Genomic DNA, 12,874 nt, shown 5'->3' with positions numbered 1-12,874 from the left:
TCTCTCTATAAAGTGAACAATAGTTCGTGGATAACTTTTCATATTTGTGGATATATAACACCCGTAGTGTGTTCTTTTAATCTTAAAAGTGAGAAGTTTTGAACTCAGACATTTTCTTTGTATGTATTTTCCTTTTCCATATCCATCATTTTTTTAAGCTGCTTCCTCTGTTTCTCTAGTATTCGTCTTGGCAATTAAGCTTGAATGAGATTCAATCATTTCTTTGGATTTAATCAAGAGAGCGGATAAGTTTTTCTGTCAAAAATTGGCTGTCTTCTCTTCTCCTTTACAGAGTCAGCACTCGGCAGATCCTTTTTGGCTGGGTACTCAGGATGTCAGAGGAAAGAAACTGAAAAGAAACAGAGAAACTGGAGGACACCCAAACACTGGAGTATTAAAATACAATAAGGTGCCTTCATCTGCAGCAGACTTGACTTCCTTATGGGATGGAGCTATTCCCGGTCTAAAATGACCATGCCCAAAATTATGTAGCTCCTGGTGGTCTTGTAGAAGAAAATCCGTAAACACATAAATATTGTTTCAATGTTTTAAAAGAGCAAACAGACAGTAACGTGATGGGCAACTTGTTTTTTCTTTCTCTTTCTTAAAAGATTAGCATTCATCACACTACATACAACCCTGTGAGCTTCGTGCTGAGTTTCTAAATATAAGTCAAACTGTGAGTAGAGTAAATACTCGTTAAGTGCTTCTTATAGACTATAAGCAGAAAATGGGTTTAGTTTTCTCTGAATGTATAAAATTGTCTGACAAAAATTACACTGCTTCTTACTCAGCACACTTTTTCTTAATGGGTCTTAGTCTTAGTTGATGGTTTCTACTTTTCTGCAGTACACTATATTTACTTTTTATGGTCACATTTAGAGTAAAATACAGAATATAGAATAAAGAATAAGGAAGAAATTTTTACCTTATGGTTTTCTCAATCAAGCACACCCCTTGTTCATGACATACATTTTGAAAACAAAACAAAACAAAAAAAATCGGGAAAAATTAAAGAAGAAATATTATGCTGATATTTTTCAATAATAATCCACAAACCAGTTGGTAACAGAACTACCTGCATGTTTTTTATACAGTTTATGGTGCCACCCTACTAGGTTGTAACAACTTTGTCTGTGAAAGACAGTTGTGTTTAGACAGAACAGAGAAATTCTTGTGTCCTTCTATATTATCTCCAAGGATCAGCTGTACAACAGTGTACTGGCTTTAAAAACAGGGAAGGAATTTTTAGTACCAGGTCAACATCTTGATAGAAAGAAGTGTACACGATTAAAAGATTCAAAGTTCAATGTCACAGTGGGACAAAATTGCAAAATTTAATAAAGATCGAAATCATTTTATTGATTCTAAACAATTAATAATACTAAACACCCCTAATTTCTTTAGACTTTGCTAGGAAAATGGGAAATAAGAGCAAAGATTTATTAAATTGTGTGCAAACATACTTGAAATACAGTATATAACTTAAAAAAAATAGAGTTTGTACAATTGCAATGAGCTTGAAAGTCAATATTTGGTCTGCCCACCTTTATTCTTCAACACAGTCTTAACTCTCCCAGGGAAGCTTCCTTGTATTTTCTTTAAATAGTCTTCAGGAAAAGTTCTCCAGGCTTCTTGAAGGACAGTCAAAGATTTTCTTTGCATGTTGGCCTCCTTTTGTTCTGTTTTCTGTGAAGATGATTCCACACTGCTTCAATAATGCTGCGGTCTGGACTCTGGGGAGGCCAATCCATGATTGATTGTGTTCCATTGTGCATTTTATTTTATCCAGGTATGCTTTTACTGCAAGATCCCCAACACCACTGGCTGAAATGCAGCCGCCAAATCATTGCGTTTTACAGATGACTACGGACACTTGCTGTTGTACCTGTGAAGATTGATGATGATTTGAGCCAAAAATGTAAAGTTTTGATTCACCACTCTATAAGACTTGTTGCCACTGAATTTCATTCCAGCTTTTGTGTAATTTGGGCTATTCTCCCTGTTTTCCTTCATTAAAAATGGTTTAGTGAGAGGCACACTTCCACTGAAACCATTTCGATGAGGAGAGATCATTAGAGGGAACTGAACATGATTTATTTACAGAATTCAATCAAGCTGTTTGGTGATTAGACTACAATGGCCCATCACAGCAGAATGGATCCCAGCGGTGATAGGAACTGGGGAAGGAACCCCCGGAGTCTAGACACTGGTGGTGGAGAAAAAGGTGGAGGCTTCCATGGAGCTTGAGTAACATGGGAGAGGCAAAGAGTTCAGTTGGACAAAAGTGTCTGCAAGGGAGAATGACAGATGAGATTTTGGGCAGATAGATGATTGGACTAGACCAGCTATGTCAGAAATGAGGTTGACAGCATAGGAGATTGGAAGTGATGTAAACGATCAATTAGCCACCAAACACCCGGGAAGCAGACAGACGTGTGAAGAAAGATCTTACAGACCTTCCATCTTAAACTTACGCATAAGCTTAATTTCTGCTTAATAATTGCACCTTAGAACACACATGCATCAACACTACAATGAGCGGGTGGAGGGAGGTTTGGAGTCTTCTCTCACCCCCATTCTCTGCGACCTGCTGGAGCGGGGGGGCTAGGAGGAGGAGTTGGCCGTCCGACTGCGGTCTGGAGTGTGGGGCCTCCCTGCTGCTGCGGAGTCGGGGCGGTCTGCCTCTCCCCACCGCAGGGAAAAGGGTAACACCACCTGGGTCTGGGTGCAGTTCCCCCCTCCAGGGGCAAGGGCACCTAGACCCGGTTTGTAGAGTACGCTTGGGGAGTGTGATCGTGTGTACAGCGTCTCTCTATGTCTGTCTCCACGTTGGTTGTGTGGAGTAAGTGCATATGAGAGCATGAGGGTGGGAATGGATGTTTGTATATGTGTGTGCCTGTATTTCTGTGTCTATATGTCAGGTTGGGTGTCAGGCGCCACCTCTCTGGGGACATCTCAGGCCCTCCAAGGTTTGGAGGCCTATCTCCCCCTACCACCACTTCCCCTGCCAGTGGCGGACTCCCTCAGACATCGGTGCGTTGGTGGTTCTTTGTGTCCGGGGATGGGCGTCCAGGTACACACCGGCTCACTCCTTGGCGGCCGCTTATCGGGGCCTGGAGCCTGGGGCTCGCTCGGGCCACTTCGGAGGTGGGGTGCCCCCGGCCTCTCGGCCTGGGGTTCGGTCACTCAGGCACGGCTGGCTGCCGGCGGAGCTCACGGGCGCGTCACTGCAACTCCCCCTGGCTTCTGCTCCGCGGCTGCTGAGTGAGCCCTCATCTGGGACTCTCCTCAGCTCTTTCTGGGACAGTGGCGCGGCTGCCCCTCTGTTGGTCTTCCTTGGTCTCTTGTGTTCTGGGGGCCTCTGGATGTCTGGAGTTTTGATCTCCTCCATACCTGCTTCATGCCCTGGAGGACGGGGCTGTGGCCCCCCACACCCTCTAGCAGATCATTACATGAAGGAACCTTTTTTAAAAAAAAAACAAGCGCGTCCATGCTCACAGGTGTACACACGGGTGATCACACCCACAAACTACACCCTTTTTGGCTCCTACCTCAAAGCACACTGTGTTCTGTTGATCTTATGTGCTGCACAATAATGTTTAATATTTAGTATTTACTGTCATATTCCCATATATCATTGTGATGTTGTTTATTCTATTACTCTTGTTCTCTTCTGCTTGTTTTCTTTTTTCTTTCTCAGCAGGTGATCCAGGTGATTGATATATGCTTTTTTCCCCCTTTTTTCCCCCTGCTCATTCTGTTGGTTTTTGTTTTTTGCCCTTCTCCCCCGTCCCTCTTCTCAGCCGTTTCTCTTTCCCTCTTTCTTTCTCCCCTTCTTTCCCCCAGTCAAGTCTGTCCCGTATTCAGTAAGTGAAAATAAAATAAACAATAAAAGGTGAATCAAATGGATCATTACGGCAAGGCTGGGATGGTCAATTTGGTAAAGTAAATCCGTTGGGCATCTTTCTTTGCCTTTAGACAACAATTCTGATGGCAAAAGAGCCAAACGGGACAGGCAAAAAAAAAAAAGAAAAAAAAAATTCTGCTGAGCTTCAACAAAAAGTAATAAGTGATAACTGAAAGGTCAGATGGACAAAAATAAGAAAACCAAAGCCTGAAAAATATAACACTTTTACACAACGTGCTATAATGACTGCAATATTGATAAAACCTCCTTTGCAGTAACAATGCTATGTAAAACTTTATTCAGATGCTTGTTATATGATTGATGACTTAATTATGACACTTAATCTCTGCTGTTGTCGTTATTACCTATGCTGTGCTGCAATGAGTTTAAAATCTATACACTACCAGTTTTGTACATTCACATACAAATGCAGGATTTTAAATGCAAATAATACTTTTAAGAAATGTCTGGCAAGCTCACATTAGTCTTGTCTATGTTAAAGGTTAATTGCATTACTTAATGAGATCTGTAATTTTTGTAGTAAAAAATTTTGTTATTTATCAGCTGATACCACAAGCTTTGATCCACTATCTATCAGCGACACTCTGATAAAATCAGAGGTTCACTTGAGGTGGAACACGGTATATTCTATTCTAGTACTCTGATATATGCTGTCCCTGTGCATTTTTTCCTCTTAACCCTTACCAATTCACCGTGGAAAGCTGGCTGTGTTAGCAGCAGCAGACATATATTTTCCTGGAGGTATCATAGCAGAGAATCTCTGCATAACACACACCATCTGGAAAGCAGGTCATTTGAAAAATACACATCCAGACAAATAAGAATGTAACGTAAGCTGTGGCTTATTGTAGCTAAGCACATGTCTCCTGACTGAAACCATAGCCATATAGACCTCTGCTTGTCACAGTCTGAGGGGCTTTATGCCATTTTGAGCTTTGAATTGTTAGTCCATAGGTTTGAGTTTGGGTTTCTGTATACATGTTACTGCTTTTCTGTTTGAAGATTTCATTTTTATGTTTCTTAAGTTGATTTTCGATTCTAATTTTAGTGCCTTATACCAGCCTTAGTATTAATGTAATATTTGAGTTCTGGTTCCTGGTTTCCTCGAGTTTTGGATGCCTTTTAAGTTGGCTTTATTGTCGGAGTGTTTTATTTTGAGCTCTTGGTCTTTAGCTTCACTTCCTGTTTTGGATTTTTCCAAGTGTTTTGTTCCCTCAGTGTTTCCCTGTTTCTCTCTCTATCATGTCTTTCTTTCCTGTCCCATTGTCTGTGTCTTCCTATTTAGTCAGTCTTGCCTCCATGCTTAATATGTGAATCTTTAGCTTGTTTCCTGTTTCAATTTGATTTGTTTTGGCTTTTACTTTCTGTCTGGCTGACTATTTTGATTACTTTCACCTGTGTCTCAGTTCCCCCTTTCCATTTCCCAAATCCTCAGTGTATACATAATCCTGTTCCTGGTATTCCCTGGTATTCCCTGTGCTCCTAGTTTGTGTATTTTTATGTATTTATTTGGTTTGTGTTAAGCTTTGGACTTTGTGTTTCAAGCTGAATAAAGGCTTAGTATTAGTTCATTTGATCCTGCTCTTGGGTTCTCTCCACACCACATTACAACACTGTCTTTTTGATACATGTGTGCTTCCAGTCAGCAACATTTCATTGAATGTGTTTTTAAACTGATGTTGATGTCACATGGCAGTTTATGAGGCAACATGTGAGCTCAGTGGGAATATTTTCTATGAACAATGGTCAGATTTCCATCCAGATGTGCTGAAACCTTTTAACCAAAGAAAATCTGATGACCCATTAAAGAAGATGTTTTATTTTGATGACAAATAGTAAATGGCACTGGTTGAATCAAATCTGCCCATTTTCTTAATTTATTTTAGGCTCATTGGGGACTAGAGATTATTCCAGCTGACTCTGGACAAGAGTCCAGTCTATCATATGACTAGTGGAGAGACACAGAAAACCATGTAATTTAGGATATCGAGTTAGCATGCACCTCTTGAAGCTGGAGTACCTGGAGAATCCCCATGCAGGCACCCCGGAAAACTTAGAAGCTTGGAAACACATGCAGAACAAACAATGGAAAATCTTTGTGTTTTTATAGAAGTAGAAACTTCAGTATTTCATAATTTGTTTGCTTGCACTATTTTGGTATCTCTTTCTCCTGTTTTGGGGTTTTCGTGCACTAAGAATAATAAAAATAAACATTCCCAGTGATCAGTGGCCAGATGCACTGAAGTGAGGATTTAAATGTCTCGGAGCTGTTTTCAATTCTTCACACGCCTATTTTAAACTTGTGTTTGAAACCGTGAAGAAAGTGATGCCAAGTAGGTATTTTAAGGGTCCAAAAACCTAGTTACTGACAACATGTGAAGAGTTTTTAGGGTCAAACAACAGTTCCACTTAGCTAAGATCACCGACCACAACAGAAAATCACCCTAGAAAGCATTCGATTATCAGCTCATTACCTGTTCTAGAGTGTGATCCAGCAATCATAGCAAGTTATTTTAATCTGTGAAAGCAGTTCTAAGCTGACTTCATATGTCATACATAATGAGATCATGCTGGACAGAAGAGATGGTTGTCTGTATTTTTGCAGGAATACATGAGAATCTATTTATCATTCTGCTCTGTCATATTTCATTGTCTGTCTAAACACATCTCCAAATGGAAAACTAAGAGCACAAACCAGCATGGAAAAAATGACTGGGTCACATCAGAAGGTATTTTGAAAAGAGAAGAAAAAAAAGTGGTCAAAGCTACTTACGATATCACAACAGAATATTTTTCATCTCTTGTCCAGCGAGTTTGATAAAGAAGAGAAAAGCTCATTTTTCATCGGAGTAGTTTAGAGCAGTTTTCAGTATAGGAAAGAACTAGGGCTGGAGGACTGTTGAACTAGTTTCCTCGTGTACTTGATTCTCCTGCTCTCAGGCCTCACAAGTCTGAATTTTATTTGAAATGTTGACTAAATAAGACAAAAAGTCTAAACAGCAGTTCTTTTCTGTGAACAAGCCCCCTGAAAGTCAAGTTAAAACCCTGGAACGTGACCACTTCATGTCACAGGAAGGGACATGTGAGGAAGAGAAAACTTCTTATATAACAGATATGCAGAACATAGAGATACAGGTTTAATGTCTATGTTTTCCTGCATGTATGTGTGTGTGTGTGTGTGTGTTTGGAGATTATTCCTGCCAGGGGATTTTCCATAGTAACTGCTGTGTTCAGAAACAGATGCAATATTGGCAGTGTGACCAGTAGTCGGGTAGACGGACGTAGAAATTTAAGCCCTCAAAGCATTCTTCTGACTGTCCCATCTAATTTCACACTCAGTCAACTTCATACTGCTATTCCTTTTTTAATACAATCGCCTTAGTTATGTTCATTTCGGGAACGTGCACTATTTTATACTTCTATTTCTTTACTCGTTTTTTTCCACTGTTCTTTAAGGTTTGTGATTTAAGTGTCTTCTGTGCAGCCAAGCATGCAGCCAATGCCACTCATTTAATATCTGAGAGATGAATGTCATAGCTAGTGTTTGTTTCTTGCAGACTTAAATCTTGTAATTTTTCAAAAGCTTTTTTTTTTTTATCAAGGTAGAACAGAAGTATTGCTGTGGCCTCTCCTGTGAGCTCTCTGTCCATGTGAGGTGATTCAGCATCAGCATAAGTCTTTAAGGCAGCATGTGAGTGACCTCATCCTCACACATCTGCTGCAGTGTTTTACTAACCCGAGCACCGCAGAGGGCTTCGACACTTTGCAGGGGTTACGATCAACACACGAGTGCACAGCCGCACAAGTCCCGATGAATGAATTAACACAGCGCACATGTGTCCTTTCAGATATATAAACATAACACATTTCAAAATGCGTACTGCATGCAATGCTGCACACAGACACACAATTAATTGCTTTCACAGCCTCATAACAGAAATTTCTCAACCTCATAAAGAGTGCTTGTGTGTGAGATTAAAAATAGCAATTGTGAAATAACTGGTTTTGTGATTGAGGTGCTACATATTGCAAAATAAAAACCTGATGTTACTACTATGGATAAAATGTGCTAAAGTCATATCATAATTTAATACAGGTATCGCATTAAAAGTTGCGTGTTTGTAATACATTTTTCACTCCTGAGCTTTACTGGTCAACTTCAAAGCTCCTTTAACTGATTTATCGTGGCTATTTTTAGCTATGAGACAACAAGTGAGCATGTAAATACAACATTGCCAAATTATCACCCTGTAAAGTATCGGTGAACATGTTGACAACAATGGACTTTTATGTAACAGGCCCACCAGATATATTAGTATTAAATTAAAGCTAATTTGTTCTTGTAACTCTGTAATTAAGTGTGTTGTGAGCTCTGTCAGTGTCTTATCTTGTTTCCCAGTTATTTACAAAAGCATGGATTGGTGGATTTCATTAGCAGTTACACAGTCAACGTTTCCTTCGCTTAAGACATTCCATGTATTTAAACATCACGGAGATGTTGCACCTATCCATAAACAGCTTGTGTTGTGTTGCCTTTGTTCCTCCCATGTGCTTCTGTTTTTTGGCCATTGTCTTACCTTAGCCAGCGAATGCAGGCATCTCCCGTTGTGATGTGACTTTTCCATGCAGACCTGTGGCCAATCAGTCTGAGAAGAGCTCAGTTTGTTCTTTCACAACAACTCCTGGCTCTGCGATTTAGGATGTTTTTTTTGTTGTTGCACTGAATGATTAATAAGAGTTAAAATAAAAATACTCCCCTGGAAACCTCTTCAGGAAACAGCATTCTAAATTTTCCATGTATGACTTCTCTTTGCTGTGAGATTGCTTTTCAAGATGCGGGGCTTTTCTTTTCTTTTCTTTTTTTGAATCAAGATTTACTGGTGTCATGAATTTGCCAAGAGGGGAGGAGAGCAATGCATATTTTTATTTCCCACTTTGAGGGCTATAAGACATTAGACAACATGTGGGTCGAGCATCACTTCAAATCCTTGAGATGATGAGTCATACTTTATGTCTTTACGCATATTTGTGTTGATATTGTTCGTGTGTGATCTCTGCAGGATGGCGCAGGCTTCCACACACGGAAGCACTTCTTTCTGTTTAGTCCACATCTGTCATTATCCCTCTGTGTATAAATAAATCTTGTCCCTGAAGTGTTTTTTACTTGTTTTTCAAGGTTGTTAAATGGTAAGTAACAACATAATAATAATAATGGATACTTTATTGATCCCCATGGGGAAATTACTTGTTTTTCTCTGCATTTGACCCATTCACTCAGTGAAGCAGTGGGCAGCCCACTAAGCAGGCGCCCGGGGAGCAGTGTGTAGGGACGGTACCTTGCTCAGGGGTACCTCAGGGTAGCCGTTAAGTGGATTCGAACCGCCGACCTTCCGATCATGGGGCGACCACTTTACCTACTGAGCTATCCCTGCCCACATCTATTGTGCACACAAGGACTAAATTTATTATGTCTTCGCTCAGAACTACCCCCTGCAAATCCCAATTTGTGTTGTCAGTCTGTTTCTTTAACCTCTGGCAGGAGAGTGAAACATTCAAAACCTTGAGAAATAAGGAAAGATGGTACCAAGTGTAGAAGATATATAGAAGTAATTTCAAGTTTTATATTTTTTAAATGCACTAAATCAAAGGTTGGGGCTCCCCAGTCTGGATAAAACTGCATTTTAAAACAGTTCTTTGGATTTAAAAATGTATGGAGCTGTGTTTGACACATAGAGACTTGAATTAGCCTTAGCTGAGCAAGTCTATTTGAGCTGTGTGACACTCTAGTGGGTTAAAACGAATGCTAATAATTATTGGCAACAAGTGTGCGTGCTGATCCTGCGCAGCCAAGGTTGATTGATTTTGAAGGATCACAGCAGCTGAGAAGCACAACCCAATAACTCAATGGCATATGGGGATAAATTCCAACACAATAACACACATATTCCACCTTCATCCAGCACCTAACAGAGAGGAATAAATCAGATTTTTTCAGGTGTACAAATGAGCTGAGAGAGACAGAGAGAGAGAGTTACCATAAGCCAAAACACTTTCTATCCTGCACTAAACAGAGAGCCGTATCTGCCTCATGCTATTAAAGAATTATCCATGCCCTACTTTACAGTGTGTTTACAGTTTGATCTGTTCTGATGATGCCATTCCTCCTCACTGTATTCCCAAAATCTGATGTAACATTCTATTAATTTAATGCTAAATATGTTTTTTCGAACCAAACAGCTAAGCATAGGGTCAGTCATATGAAAAAAAAAATGCTTTCATAGCGCTCTATGTAATCCTCTGGATCTCTTCCCTCTGAAAAGAAGATGGCAGCATGGATCACGTTTGCAAAGTTGCATCTGAACAAATCACCAGACTTCTGGAAAAATGCCTTTTGGACACAGAGAACCAAAGTAGAGATGTTTGACCATAATTCACTGCCAAAACGAAACACTGTGTATCAACACAAAAACCTAATGTCATCTTTCAAGCATGGTGGTAGAGGCGTTACTTTTTATAGCGTCTGAAACTGGGGGCTTTGTCACACAACCAGTGGCTGTCCACCATGAACTCCTTTGTATACCAAAGCATTCTAGATTCAAATGTCTGAAAGCTAAAGCTTGGCTGAAATTGGGTCATGCAACAGGACAGTAATCCCAAGAACAGCAGAAACAACAGAATGGCCGAAGAATTACCTGAGGAGAGCCGTGCATAAATCAATGCCCCGAAACTTCAATGAACTGAAGCAATGCTGTAGTGAGCCAAAATTCCTCCACAATAAGAAATTGATTAAAGTCATATAGAAAATAATTACTTCAAGCTATTGCTGCTAAAGGTTATTCTACAAGCTACCGACTCATGGGATGTTCGAAGGAATACATAACAATTTTTCACACGACTGCATTCCAGGTGAAAAATGGCATGCTACTAGCTCTTATGGTGAAGCATTGAACTTTATGGTCAGTGCACAGTTTAAAGGAACTAGTTCATGCAGTTTGTCATACTACTAATAAAGCTGAACCCTGGCTGTCAGAGAAGTATATACAGTCACAGACTTTCAGACCTTCTCATCTGAAAGGCATTCGTGTTGGACCAAGTCTTTACACATGACAGGTGTAAAAGAAAAAACTCTTATCTGCACACCAAAGTGATTAGTGCTCGAAGAAGGTGCAAATATCTGAGTGATAGTTTAAGGCATTTCTGACATAGGAAAAAGGGGGCTGGGGTGCTTCTATGGAACAGTTTAAAGCTGTTTTACCATTTATCTAGGTGTCTGCTGGAGTATAAGATGCCCTGATAACTTTCCATAACAGTCATATCTGGCTTTAAAGGCTTGTCTCAACTACAGTGGAGAGTCTTGGCATCTGATAAGCCTTCAAACTGAATTTCCTGGTTTGTACTTTATCTTATCTTTATCTTTTATCACTGGTACCAAGACAGCCTCCATGTGTCTTTCTTTTCTTTTTTAATGTAATTTTTCAAATTTTCAGTCTGATTACAGCCTAACAATTAGAAGAACTGGCTCTTTCAGAGAATTTCCTGAACAAATATAGGAAAGCAAATCACTTTTCCTCTTTCTTATTTGAAGGAAACAATAGACCATTTGTCTAATTCCAGATTTATTCTACAAAATTAAGATTAATGCACTGAAGAATTTGCTTAGACGCAGTTGTTATCGGTATGTTTCCAAGGACAACAAGAGAAAATGCTGCACGCTCATTGCATTATAATAAAATATATTATATTATGTTCTGTTATATTTTATTTTGAGATATATTCTCATCCTTCAAAAAGATCACTAAGATAGATACCACACTTGCCAACAAAAGCAAATGGACTGTTTATCAAATGCTGACCTCTCACTTTGTTCTTGCCTCTGTGGGAATTTTTGCAAACAATCGTTATGAGACTATTTTTAAAATGTTTTTTGAGTGATAAGTGAAAAAAATAACACAAGAGCAATTAAAAACTGTAATTGATGAAATCATTATCTTAGAACTAATCAATGGGGGGGTTACATGCTGAAAAGTTAACGCAGAGGGAGATGCCTTCCAAAAACAATAAACTTGTCGAAGGTAAGATACCCCTGCCACGTTTTTGTTTTGATTATCAAGGAAAGCCGCTCCTGGCCTTGGCGTTCACTGATACAGACTTTTCCGATGATGTATTTGTATCTGCTGTGAGGAGGAGGATAATAATGGAGTAACAGAAAATATGAGCAATTTGGCATTTGACAAAAGCATTTTAGGTGTTTTAATAAGCCGTAGGTGCCTGTGAGCTGGAAAACGGTGCCCGATGATCTCAGTATCAGCTAGCTAGATATATTATGAAGTTCTTACTAAATACACCTTTGGTTTTTTGGCACTAAGCAGTCTCACTTGGATTAAACTTTATAAATATTTGTTTAATCACGCTTCACAGCTCACATTACAGAGTCCCACGATTCTATGCAGTCCTGCAAAAAAATGAAATACACCCCACAATTCGTTTTAGCAGTAATTTTTTTCTGTATGACTTTATCTGTCTCTCACATCATTGTGGAGGAATGGTGTGACAGAAAACATTCATTAGGGTTGGCAGATATTGATTTATGCACATCTCTCTTAAGGTCCTGCCACAGCATTTTAATAAGGTTGAGGTCTGGACTTTGGCTGGACCATTGCAACACCTTGAATCTGATCATTTCCAGCTATTCTGTTGTAGATTTATTGCTGTGCTCTGGACTATTGTCCTAATTTGTGGCAGGCTGACTTTAAAATAATTTAATATAGAGAGTTTAGGGAGAATTCACTGACTGCAAGTTATCCAGGTCCCATGGCTGCCTTAAAACACACCCATATCACAACCTCTCCACCATCATTTTTGACAGTTGGTATGAAGTGTTTGTGCCAATACACTGTGCTTGGTTTCAGCCAAACATGGTGCTGTGAATTCTAACCAGACCTC

The sequence above is a fragment of the Mchenga conophoros genome, linkage group LG15 (assembly GCF_057382185.1).
Source record: "Mchenga conophoros isolate Kocher_MC1m ecotype Shallow Benthic linkage group LG15, M_conophoros_male_GT1.1, whole genome shotgun sequence".
Lineage (NCBI taxonomy): Eukaryota > Metazoa > Chordata > Actinopteri > Cichliformes > Cichlidae > Mchenga > Mchenga conophoros.
Note: the sequence above shows the minus strand (reverse complement) of the source record.